Raw genomic sequence first — 10,416 nt, forward strand, 5'->3', positions numbered from 1 at the left:
CACGAAAGATATTAAGAAGGTGAAGCATATGAGACAAACTCAATTCCATTTTTTTGTAGTTTTCTTTTATAGACTAACTAGTGCTAAAATAAGAAACAAAAAGATTCGATTGCAAGATCTAAAGATATACCTTCACTTACCTAACCTCCAAGGCAACGGCGCCAGAAAAGAGCTTGATGTATACTAAACAACCTTCTTCTTGTAGACGTTGTTGGGCCTGCAAGTGCACAGGTTTGTAGGACAGTAGCAAATTTCCCTCAAGTGGATGACCTAAGGTTTATCAATCCGTAGGAGGCGTAGGATGAAGATGGTCTCTCTCAAACAACCCTGCAACCAAATAACAAAGAGTCTCTTGTGTCCCCAACACACCCAATACAATGGTAAATTGTATAGGTGCACTAGTTCGGCGAAGAGATGGTGATACAAGTGCAAAATAGATAGTGGATAAAGGTTTTTGTAATATGAAATAATAAAAACAGCAAGGTAACTAATGATAAAAGTGAGTGTAAACGGTATTGCAATGATAGGAAACAAGGCCTAGGGTTCATACTTTCACTAGTGCAAGTTCTCTCAACTATAATAACATAGATAGATAATATAACAAGCCCTCAACATGCAACAAAGAGTCACTCCGAAGCCACTAATAGCGGAGAACAAACGTAGAGATTATGGTAGGGTACGAAACCACCTCAAAGTTATTCTTTCGCATCAATCTATAAAAGAGTTCGTACTAGAATAACACCTTAAGATACAAATCAACCAAAACCCTAATGTCACCTAGATACTCCATTGTCACCTCAAGTATCCGTGGGCATGATTATACGATATGCATCACACAATCTCAGATTCATCCAACCAACATAAAAGTACTTCAAAGAGTGCCCCAAAGTTTCTACCGGAGAGTCAAGAACGTGTGCCAACCCCTATGCATAGGTTCCCAATGTCACGAAACCCGCAAGTTGATCACCAAGACATACATCAAGTGGCACATGATATCCCATTGTCACCACAGATAATCACGGCAAGACATACATCAAGTGTTCTCGTAAAAGACTCAATCCGATAAGATAACTTCAAAGGGGAAACTCAATTCATCACAAGAGAGTAGAGGGGGAGAAACATCATAAGATCCAACTACAATAGCAAAGCTCGGGATACATCAAGATTGTATCACCTCAAGAACACGAAGAGAGAGAGAGATCAAACACATAGCTACTGGTACATACCCTCAGCCCCGAGGGTGAACTACTCCATCCTCGTCATGGATAGCGCCAGGATGATGAAGATGGACACCGGTGATGGGTTCCCCCTCCGAAAGGGTGCCGGAACAGGCTCCCGAGAGGTTTTTGGTGGCTATAGAGGCTTGCGGCAGAGTAACTCCCGATCTATCTTCTGTTTTGGAAGTTTTAGGGTACGAGAGTATATATGGGTGCAGGGGGTACGTCGGAGGAGCTACGGGGGCCCCATGAGGCAGGGGGGCGCTCCCGAGGGGGGTGGGCGCACCCCCCACCCTCGTGGGAAGCCCGTATCTCCCCTGACGTGCACTCCAAGTTCCCTGGGTTGCTTTCCTTCCAAAAATAACTTCTCCAGTTGATTTCGTTCCGTTTTGACTCCGTCTGATATTCCTTTTCCTCGAAACACTGAAATAGGCATAAAACAGCAAATCTGGGCTGGGCCTCCGGTTAATAGGTTAGTCCCAAAAATAATATAAAAGTGGATAATAAAGCCCAATATTGCCTAAAACAGTAGATAAAGTAGCATGGAGCAATCAAAAATTATAGATACGTTGGAGACGTATCAATCACTAAGGGGCGTCGGATGCTCTAGCGCAAGATGTTGCGACCAGAACAGCTTCTCCGCCGAGCTCCCCTCTAACGCTCGAAAGAATTCTGTGGCGTCAGAAACACTCCTCGACAAATCCGCAAACGTGCCTAGAGAACTCCAAACTCGGGTCAGCAAGATGTATCTTCTGCTTGTAAATTTACTCTGTAGAAGAAAGGCCTTACCAACCGCTATTTGCCTAGCCTCCTGGATCTCCTAGCGAGCGCCCTGGGCCTCAACCCGGTCCTCCTTCATGCTTTCGAGAGCTTTGGCGAGTTCGGAGGCTTGATCCAAAGTCTTTTGCTCCAAGGACTCGCACTTCGTAATGGCGTCCTTGAGCTCTTGCTCGACTTCGCCTACCCGCGCCTCATGTTTGCGGCGGGTAGTCTTCTCCGCCTCCAGTTCCTTCGACACCTTGTCAGTGGCCGCCCTGCTCACCTCCGCTTCTTTTTTGGTTTGGGCAAGCGCGCTCTTGAGGGACTCAACCTCGGCTGTGCCAACTATGAGCATAACCAGACAATTCAATAAGTTAAAAGAATTAGCACATATATCATTTCTGGTATGTGAAGTGTCGCATACCTTGCGTTTCGTCAAACCGCTTGTTGACGCGGTCGAGCTCCTCATCCGCTAATCGAAGTTTCGGATTGAGCTCGAAAACCTCTGCGGCTTGGGCAGTAGCCGCCAAATTGGATACCTGTCTCACACAAATAGCATAGTACATTAGTCACTTTTTTGGGATCCTCTATCTGGATTGTTTTTCCGGACAGAGTCTCAGGGGCTACTGTCTATGCATGGGTTCAACCTTTCATATGAAAAAACTTGTTAGATAATTACATTGCATACCCCAAAGCTCGTTCATAGGTTGTTGAAGGCGCCGTTCAGTCCGCTTTTCACAGACTGAATCTTTTCCATAACCACACCCATCGGGGTGCGGTGCTCCTCCATGATGGAGGCGCATTGCAGTGCCTCCTCCAGAGCAGGACCGGCCTCCGGATTGCCAGAGGCTGCCGATGGTGCTGCTGCTCCTCCCCCCTCTATTGAAGGGGGATGTTGATCCGAACCCAGAGCCACATTGGTCTCCGGGATGGTGTTTGGTGGGGGGGCGAACTGTTGAGACCCTCCACCCTCGGTGGTTGTGGGGGGTCGTTGTCCCCTAGTCTGCAGCATCCGAGTTGTTAACCTCGGGTGCCTTTTGGACGGCCTCGTCCGCCCATCCTCGGCCAGGAGAGGTCCTTTGGGATGACACCTCGGTGTCCACGGCAATGGAGGAGGGGGCTTGTGATGGACCGTCACTCTCCGCCTCTTCAGGCACCAGAGAGTTCCCCCACGAATACGAGGTGTTCGGGATATCACGTGGAGGGATGAAATACAAGCAAAGATACAATTTACATAACAGAGCTGGGTAAGCAGAAACTGAATAGGTAAGGATTTGATACTTACAATTCGGCTAGGGGCTTCACCCTGGGAGCTCTCCTCGGGCTAAGTTCAAACTCCGAGTCCAAACTGACCGAGAAGGTAATATTCTTCTTCTTTGGCGTCGCCCCCTCCGGATTCTCAGAGGCCGTCCTCTTCTTCCTCCTCGACTTGCGAGGGCAGTCGCTCTCCACCTCCTCCTCCTCCTCTTCGTCCTTGTCTTCCTCATGAGAGGATTCGGCTTCGGTCCCTCCGGACATAGCGTCTAAAGGACCTCTGAGGCGGGGCCCGTGAGGGAGTCCTGGATTAGGGGGTATCCGGACAGCCGGACTATATACTTTGTCCGGACTATTTGAGCGTGAAGATACAAGATTCAAGACTACGTCCCGTGTCCGGATGGGACTCTCCTTTGCATGGAAGACAAGCTTGGCGATCCGGATATTATATTTCCTCCTTTGTAACTGACTCCATGTAAACCCTAGCCCTCTCCGATGTCTATATAAACCGGAGAGGTTGGTCCTTAGAGGGATGATCACAATCATAATCATCATAGGCTAGCTTCTAGGGTTTGGCCTCTACGATCTCGTGGTAGATCAACTCTTGTACTTCTCATATAATCAATGTCAATCAAGCAGGAAGTAGGGTTTTACCTCCATCGAGAGGGCCCAAACCTGGGTAAACATTGTGTCCCTTGCCTCCTGTTACCATTAGTCTAAGACGCACAGATCGGGACCCCCTACCCGAGATCCGCCAGTTTTGACACCGACATTGGTGCTTTCATTGAGAGTTCCTATGTGTCGTCGCTGCAAGGCTTGATGGCCCCTTCAATCGTCAACAACACGGTCTAGGGTGAGACTTTTCTCCCAGACAGATCTTCGTGTTCGGCGGCTTCACACTGCGGGCCAATTCGCTTGGCCAACTGGAGCAGATCGACAGCTACGCCCCTGGCCACCAGGTCAGGTTCGGAAACCTGAATTACACGGCCGATATCCGTGGAGACTTGATCTTCAACGGGTTCGGGCCTGTGCCAGGAGCGCCGGACAATCACGATGAGCACGGCTTAGACCTGCTGTCGGACAATGCTCGGGATATCACCCCTGCAGTAGCCCCGGACCTAAATCCCGAGCAGACGACGTTGCCCAAGGACGGGTGGATGGACCCCGCCCCGTGGGCCACACACTCATCGGCGGTAGAGCCGAACACAGGCCTCACCCCCAAAGAAGCCTGTGACACCGGACCCCTGGACTCGTATCCGGCTGTAGGTTCTGGTCCGCGCGCTCCTGAGCCTGCCGAACCTGGTTGTGCTCCTGTAATGGAGTTCACCGCTGCAGATATCTTCCAGCACTCGCCATTTGGCGACGTGCTGAACTCGTTAAAGTCTCTCTCTTTGTCAGGAGACTCTTGGCCGAACTATGTCTGGCTCGAGTGGGAAGCAGGCGACGAAGGAATTCGTTCCCCACCCACCACCCACTTCATTGCCACGGTCGATGATTTAACCGATGTGCTTGACTTCGACTCCGAAGACATCGACGGTATGGACGACGATGCAGGAGAAGAACAGGAACCACCGCTCATGGGGCGGTGGACAGCCACCTCCTCAATGATATATATGGTGGACACTCCGAAAGAAACCAATGGCGATGAGGCAATGGAGGATAACCCATCAAGGAAGAAAGCAAACCATGGGCGGCGTCGGCGCTGCTCCAAGCCCCGCCATAGCAATAACGGCACAGGAGATGAAAACAATCTGGATAGTGCCAAAGATGAAAACAACCCTGATCAGCCTGCCTTCAAGCAGGCCGGACTGGCCATGGTCGGATACTTGGAGAGGAACAACTATATGCCCCCCTCCGAAGACGAGGTAAGCCTCGGCGATGCTGAATTCGGCGTACCTAAGGATCCCATGGAACAAGTTCGCTTCAAGCAATGGCTCATGGCCACTGCAAGGAGCCTGCAAAGGAAGCAACAGCAGCTCAAAGCTGACCAAGATTTGCTCATGGACAGATGGACCAAGGTCCTGGCCACCGAGGAATACGGACTCGACCGCCCCGACAAAGGGCACACACGGCATAATTTGCTACCTCAACCTAAGAAGGAGAACCTAAGGCACATACCCCGACGTCAACATACCACTACGGTCCAAGACAATACAGATACACGAGGAGGCATCCTCAAGCCTCGTTGCAATCGTCATAAACGTCAAGTCAGGGAAGTTGGTGCCGAATTCAGCGGTCCCCAGTCCGATCAGCGGAAAAAGAATAGCTCAGGCCCATCCGTCCCAGCCAGCATACTCGATCAACCATGTGAAATTCATGGTACCCCCAGAAGGGCGGCCAAGCATACCAATAGAGAATGCAGGATCTTCCAAACAAAACGGCCGATCTTGCGCCGGAAACAATGAAGGGAGGTCTCGAACAACAAAGGACCAGTCAAACATGGTGAGGAAGATCCCCTCACAGCACAAAAGTACGGCTGACCGTCTCTAATCACATCGATCGTCCAGACAATACCAGCCATAGCAATTTTATTACACTCACTATCTGCCCAGTAGCTTGGGGGCTCCATTTTACATGAGCCCCTACAGGCATAAAACTATCAATAACATCTCCTCAAAGATGCAAGGTGCAAAGGCCAGGTTTTAACTGACCCACCATACTAATGGTTGTCTTCGGATCACTAAACAAATACCACACCGAAGAATAAGTCTTGGGCATTATCCCCTTATATAGTAATTACCACATACTACCGGGACGAACCACATTGGCTAGATTCAACGAGGTACAACATAAGGCCAGTCCCGTGTGACATAGTCACAGCTATGGGCAAGGTCGAACCCCACCACTAGAGTGGAAATCATACCACTACTAGAACAGCGAGTCGTGCCTATTTATCAAATTTTGATTTGGCAGCCAAACACCCAGACACCAATTGAGGAGTCCGAACTACTTTATGGCATGGTTCAGCCAGGCTCCGCTCAGGCACCCGCGGTTCAACCATAACGGTTTATGCAGCTGCCTTTAAAGCATTTGTCTTTACAGACTAACTTTGGTGCATAACAGGACTGGCAACGCAAAATCAGCTCGGACGCACAAGGCAGGCAGTCCGGATACACCTCAGATCCACGCACAGCCTCCTCCAGTCCGGCCACGACAGGTTCCGCCAAAAATACTTCTTTTCATAAGCATAAACCGCACTCATATTCATAGACATGTCATTTTACTACAATGCGTAGACTTAAATAACACTTACCGGCCGTCGTTCTCATTGACGCCTCCTTTTCACAAACGGCACCCATGCCTTGTGTTATGCCCGATTATGCCAGGGGCTTCATAATACAGCAATAAAGTCTGATCACCTTTTCAGTCGCTCGGCACCCCGAACTTATAGCACTATATGCATCGGCTCCGAATCATGTCTTGGGTCATTAGTTGGGTTTGACCGGCTCCCATGTTTTGGTACCTTACGTTCCGCCCCATCGGCTAAGGTAGCGCTGGGAGAACTACTGCGATTATGTCCCGGTTCTTCCGGACGAGCACCTCAGTAGAGAAAGCCAAAAACTGACTATCATGATACAGCGAGAGTTGGTCAGCTATTCGAGAGGTTGTAAAATCTTTAAATATTTATTCCGCATAATGCCATTATAAATGCAAAGGGCAACGGATCGGTCTTCCAATCAGGCGCCGATAGAGCCCCTAGTTCGGCCTTCCGAACACTAAGGGTTGTGCCCACCATACTAGAATTCCTATGGCTAAGTGAGAGCGATAAAGCCCTATAGTCTGATTGCCTGGTTCGTGGTGAGGAACACCTCCTTAAAAGGACCCAACAATGGGATAAAGAGTGTTCAGGTATGTTCCGAACACCCCCATATTTTTTACGTGGGGGCAGAAGCCGACGACTGGCCAACTCTCAGGATTTACATACACTAAACAGCCGCACAGGAAGAACAAACATTCAAACAAAACAGGCAACAAATAATAGAAGTGCCATTATCACACATTACAAAGAATGGCACGACTGCCTTCAGGGAAATATAATGTCTTTGGTACATTATCCGCCACAAGGCGAGCTCCCTTTAGTACACCTTCATAGTACAACTCGGGCTTGCGATGCTCCTTACCCTCCGGCGGCCCCTCAGCCATCAGCTTCTTAGCATCAAGCTTCCCCCAATGCACCTTTGCACGGGCAAAGCCATGCGCGCACCCTCTATACATACCGATCGCTTAATGAAATCAAGCCAAGGGCAGGCGCCAACAATCCGCTTCACGAGTCGGAAGTAACTGCTTGGAATTGGCTCCGCTGGCCACAGCCGGACAACCAAGTCCTTCATGGCTAGTTCGGCCACCTGGTGCAGTTCGACCAGCTGCTTTAGCTGATCGATAAAGGGCACCGGATAATTCGGCGCCAAATACTGCGACCAGAAATCCCTCTCCGCAGACTTCTTTTCCTTGGTCTGGTAGAATTGGGCGGCATCTGATATGCTGCAAGGCATATCCGCAAACGCCCCTGGAAAAACAAGAATTCAGCTTATCGCTTAGAGTTCCTCCCATTATTATATAAAAATGCCCATGAATACAACAGGCCTTACCAGCCGCTACCTTCCGAGCCTCTTGAATGTCCCTCAAAGCACCTCGGGATTCTTCTCGAGCATCCTCCATGGCTTGGAGAGCTTGGGCGAGTTCGGATTCTTTCCCTACTAGACTCTGCTCCAAGCCCTCGCTTTTATTCACGGCCTCCAGGAGCTCTTGCTCAGCCTCAATGACCCTGGCCTCGTGCTTCTCACGAAGAGCCTGTTCGGCGGCGGCCTTATTATCGGCTTCGGCCACAGCCTTCTTCAGTGCCTCAATTTTGGCACTCGCCCCTAGAGTATACAATGCAAATATCTTAATTAGGCACAACTTCTAATTTGTGCTCTACTTAGCACAAGGTTCCGGCATACCTTGCTTGTCCTCCAACTGCTTCTTCATGTGGCCAAGTTCCCCTTCGGCCCGTTCCAGATGCTGCTTTAGTTTGGACACCTCCGTACTATGAGCGGCGGTCGTCCCTGCAGACGCCTGTTTTCAAACAAAGGGATACACGTCATTAGCTGAGTCTCCTGCAAAAACGGAAATATTTGATCCCCTGTTCGGCTCTCTTTCGCCAGACAATGCATCAGGGGCTACTACTCATATTATGACAATCCCTCAAAGGTTTCTTAGAAAACATACCTCAAAGCCCTTTATAAGACTAAGGCAGGATTTGTTCAGTCCGCTCTCCGCGGACTGAATCTTTTCAATCACCGCCATGAGGGCATGATGCTCATCGATGATAGACGCGCTTCTTAGCGCTGTCGATAGGCCGCCCCGCAGCCCTGCTTGGACAGAGGCCACTGGCGAAGCAGGCAAGCCTCCCAAAGGCGGCTGCTCACCCGATCCTGGAGCTTTAAAAGTCTCCAGGACCGTGTCCGGCTGGGGTCCGGACCGAAGATCGCCCCCGCCATCGACACGCATAGGAGCCGCTGCTCCAGTGTGTCCGGCCCCAGGGATATGCCCCCCTGGTCCAGGTCCCGCTGAGATGACACCTCGGTGTCGCGCCTAGGCTTCGGGGAAGGGGCCTCTGGAGGCGTCTCGCTCGCCAGGGCATCTGAGCTCAGCGAATCCTCCGATGAGGATTGTCCGGCGTGGGACCCCGCCGGGCTATACGAAATATGGCGACAGTTAAAACTACTACAGTCAAACGACCCCGGGCGCGTATGCGTGTTCGGATTTCGTATACTTACGACTTTTCCAGGGGCTGGGCCCTGGGATCCCACTCCGGGCTGCTATTGGCAGCTGTGGTGGATGCCTCTGGGAGGGAACCTCTCCCCCTCTTGGGCAATTCGGCCTCCAGGGATGAGGAAGTCGTCCTTTTCTTCCCACCTCCTCCGGGAGCCTCGTCTTCCTCCGCTTCCTCCTCTTCATCTTCGGAAGAAGGATGGTCGCTGGAGTCTTCGGATTTTGCGTCCGAAGCATCACGATGACGGAGGCCACTCCGGGTCTTTTTGACCTTCTTGGAGGCCTCTTTCTTTGGCGCCTCGTAAGGCGCAGGGACCAACATCTTCGTTGGAAGAGGTCCGGCCGGTTCCTTCGGCAGCGGGGCAGGACAATGTATCCACTCCACCTTTTTTATCCATCCCTGGGGTTATGATAAAGCATGATAAAAGTGTCTCCCTCAGGACATGCCGACTGAAGCATGGATGGACAGAGCATAGCAATAACTTACCGGACTTGTAGAATGGGATAATTGATACCCACGGTCCTCGGCGGAGCCCAGCCATGATTTCCCGGACTTAAAGAGCACCTTCCAGATATCCTTGTGGGAGGAATCATAGAGCTCCCGAAGGGTCTGGTGCTCGGTTGGGTCGTATTCCCACAAATTGCAGGCTCGACGCTGGCAACGGAGAACCAGGCGAACTAACATCACCTGGACTACGTCGACGAGTTTGACGTCCTTGTTGACCACACTCTGGACGCGCGTCTAGAGCAGTGATAGATCATCGGACGAGGACCAGTTCACGCCCTTCTTGGGCCAGGACGTGAGCCGCAGTGGGGCTCCAGATCTGAACTCAGGAGCCACAGCCCACTTTTTGCCGCGTAGTTCGGTGATATAGAACCACTGCTGCTGCAACTCCTTGACGGAGTCATTGAAGGCGCCCGCCGGCCATATAACGTTGGGCATCTTGTTCACCATGGCACCGCCGCACTCGGCGTGCTCGCCACTCACCACCTTGGGATTCACATTGAAAATCTTCAGCCATAGGCCGAAGGGAGGCGAAATTCGGAGAAAGGCCTCACACACGACAATGAACATCGAGATATTAAGGAAAGAGTTGGGGGACAGATCATGAAAGTCAATCCCGTAATAATACATGATACCGCGAATGAATGGGTGAAGGGGAAACCCGAGCGCGCGGACAAAATGAGGAAGAAACACGACCTTCTCGTGGGGCTCCGGAGTAGGGACAATCTGTACCGCCGGCGGAAGACGGTGGCCGATCTTTTTGGCCAGATACCCGGCCTCTCGGAGCCTCTTGATATCCTTCTCCTGGACGGTTGAGGCCATCCATTTGCCTCCTGCTCCAGATTCGGACATCTTCGGAGAACCTCTCTTCGGTGGAGAAGAAGAGTGCTTGGGCGCTAAGGCTCGAGCAGAGGGGAATGGACTAGC

The sequence above is a fragment of the Triticum aestivum genome, chromosome 1B, assembly GCF_018294505.1.
Source record: "Triticum aestivum cultivar Chinese Spring chromosome 1B, IWGSC CS RefSeq v2.1, whole genome shotgun sequence".
NCBI classification, from domain to species: domain Eukaryota; kingdom Viridiplantae; phylum Streptophyta; class Magnoliopsida; order Poales; family Poaceae; genus Triticum; species Triticum aestivum.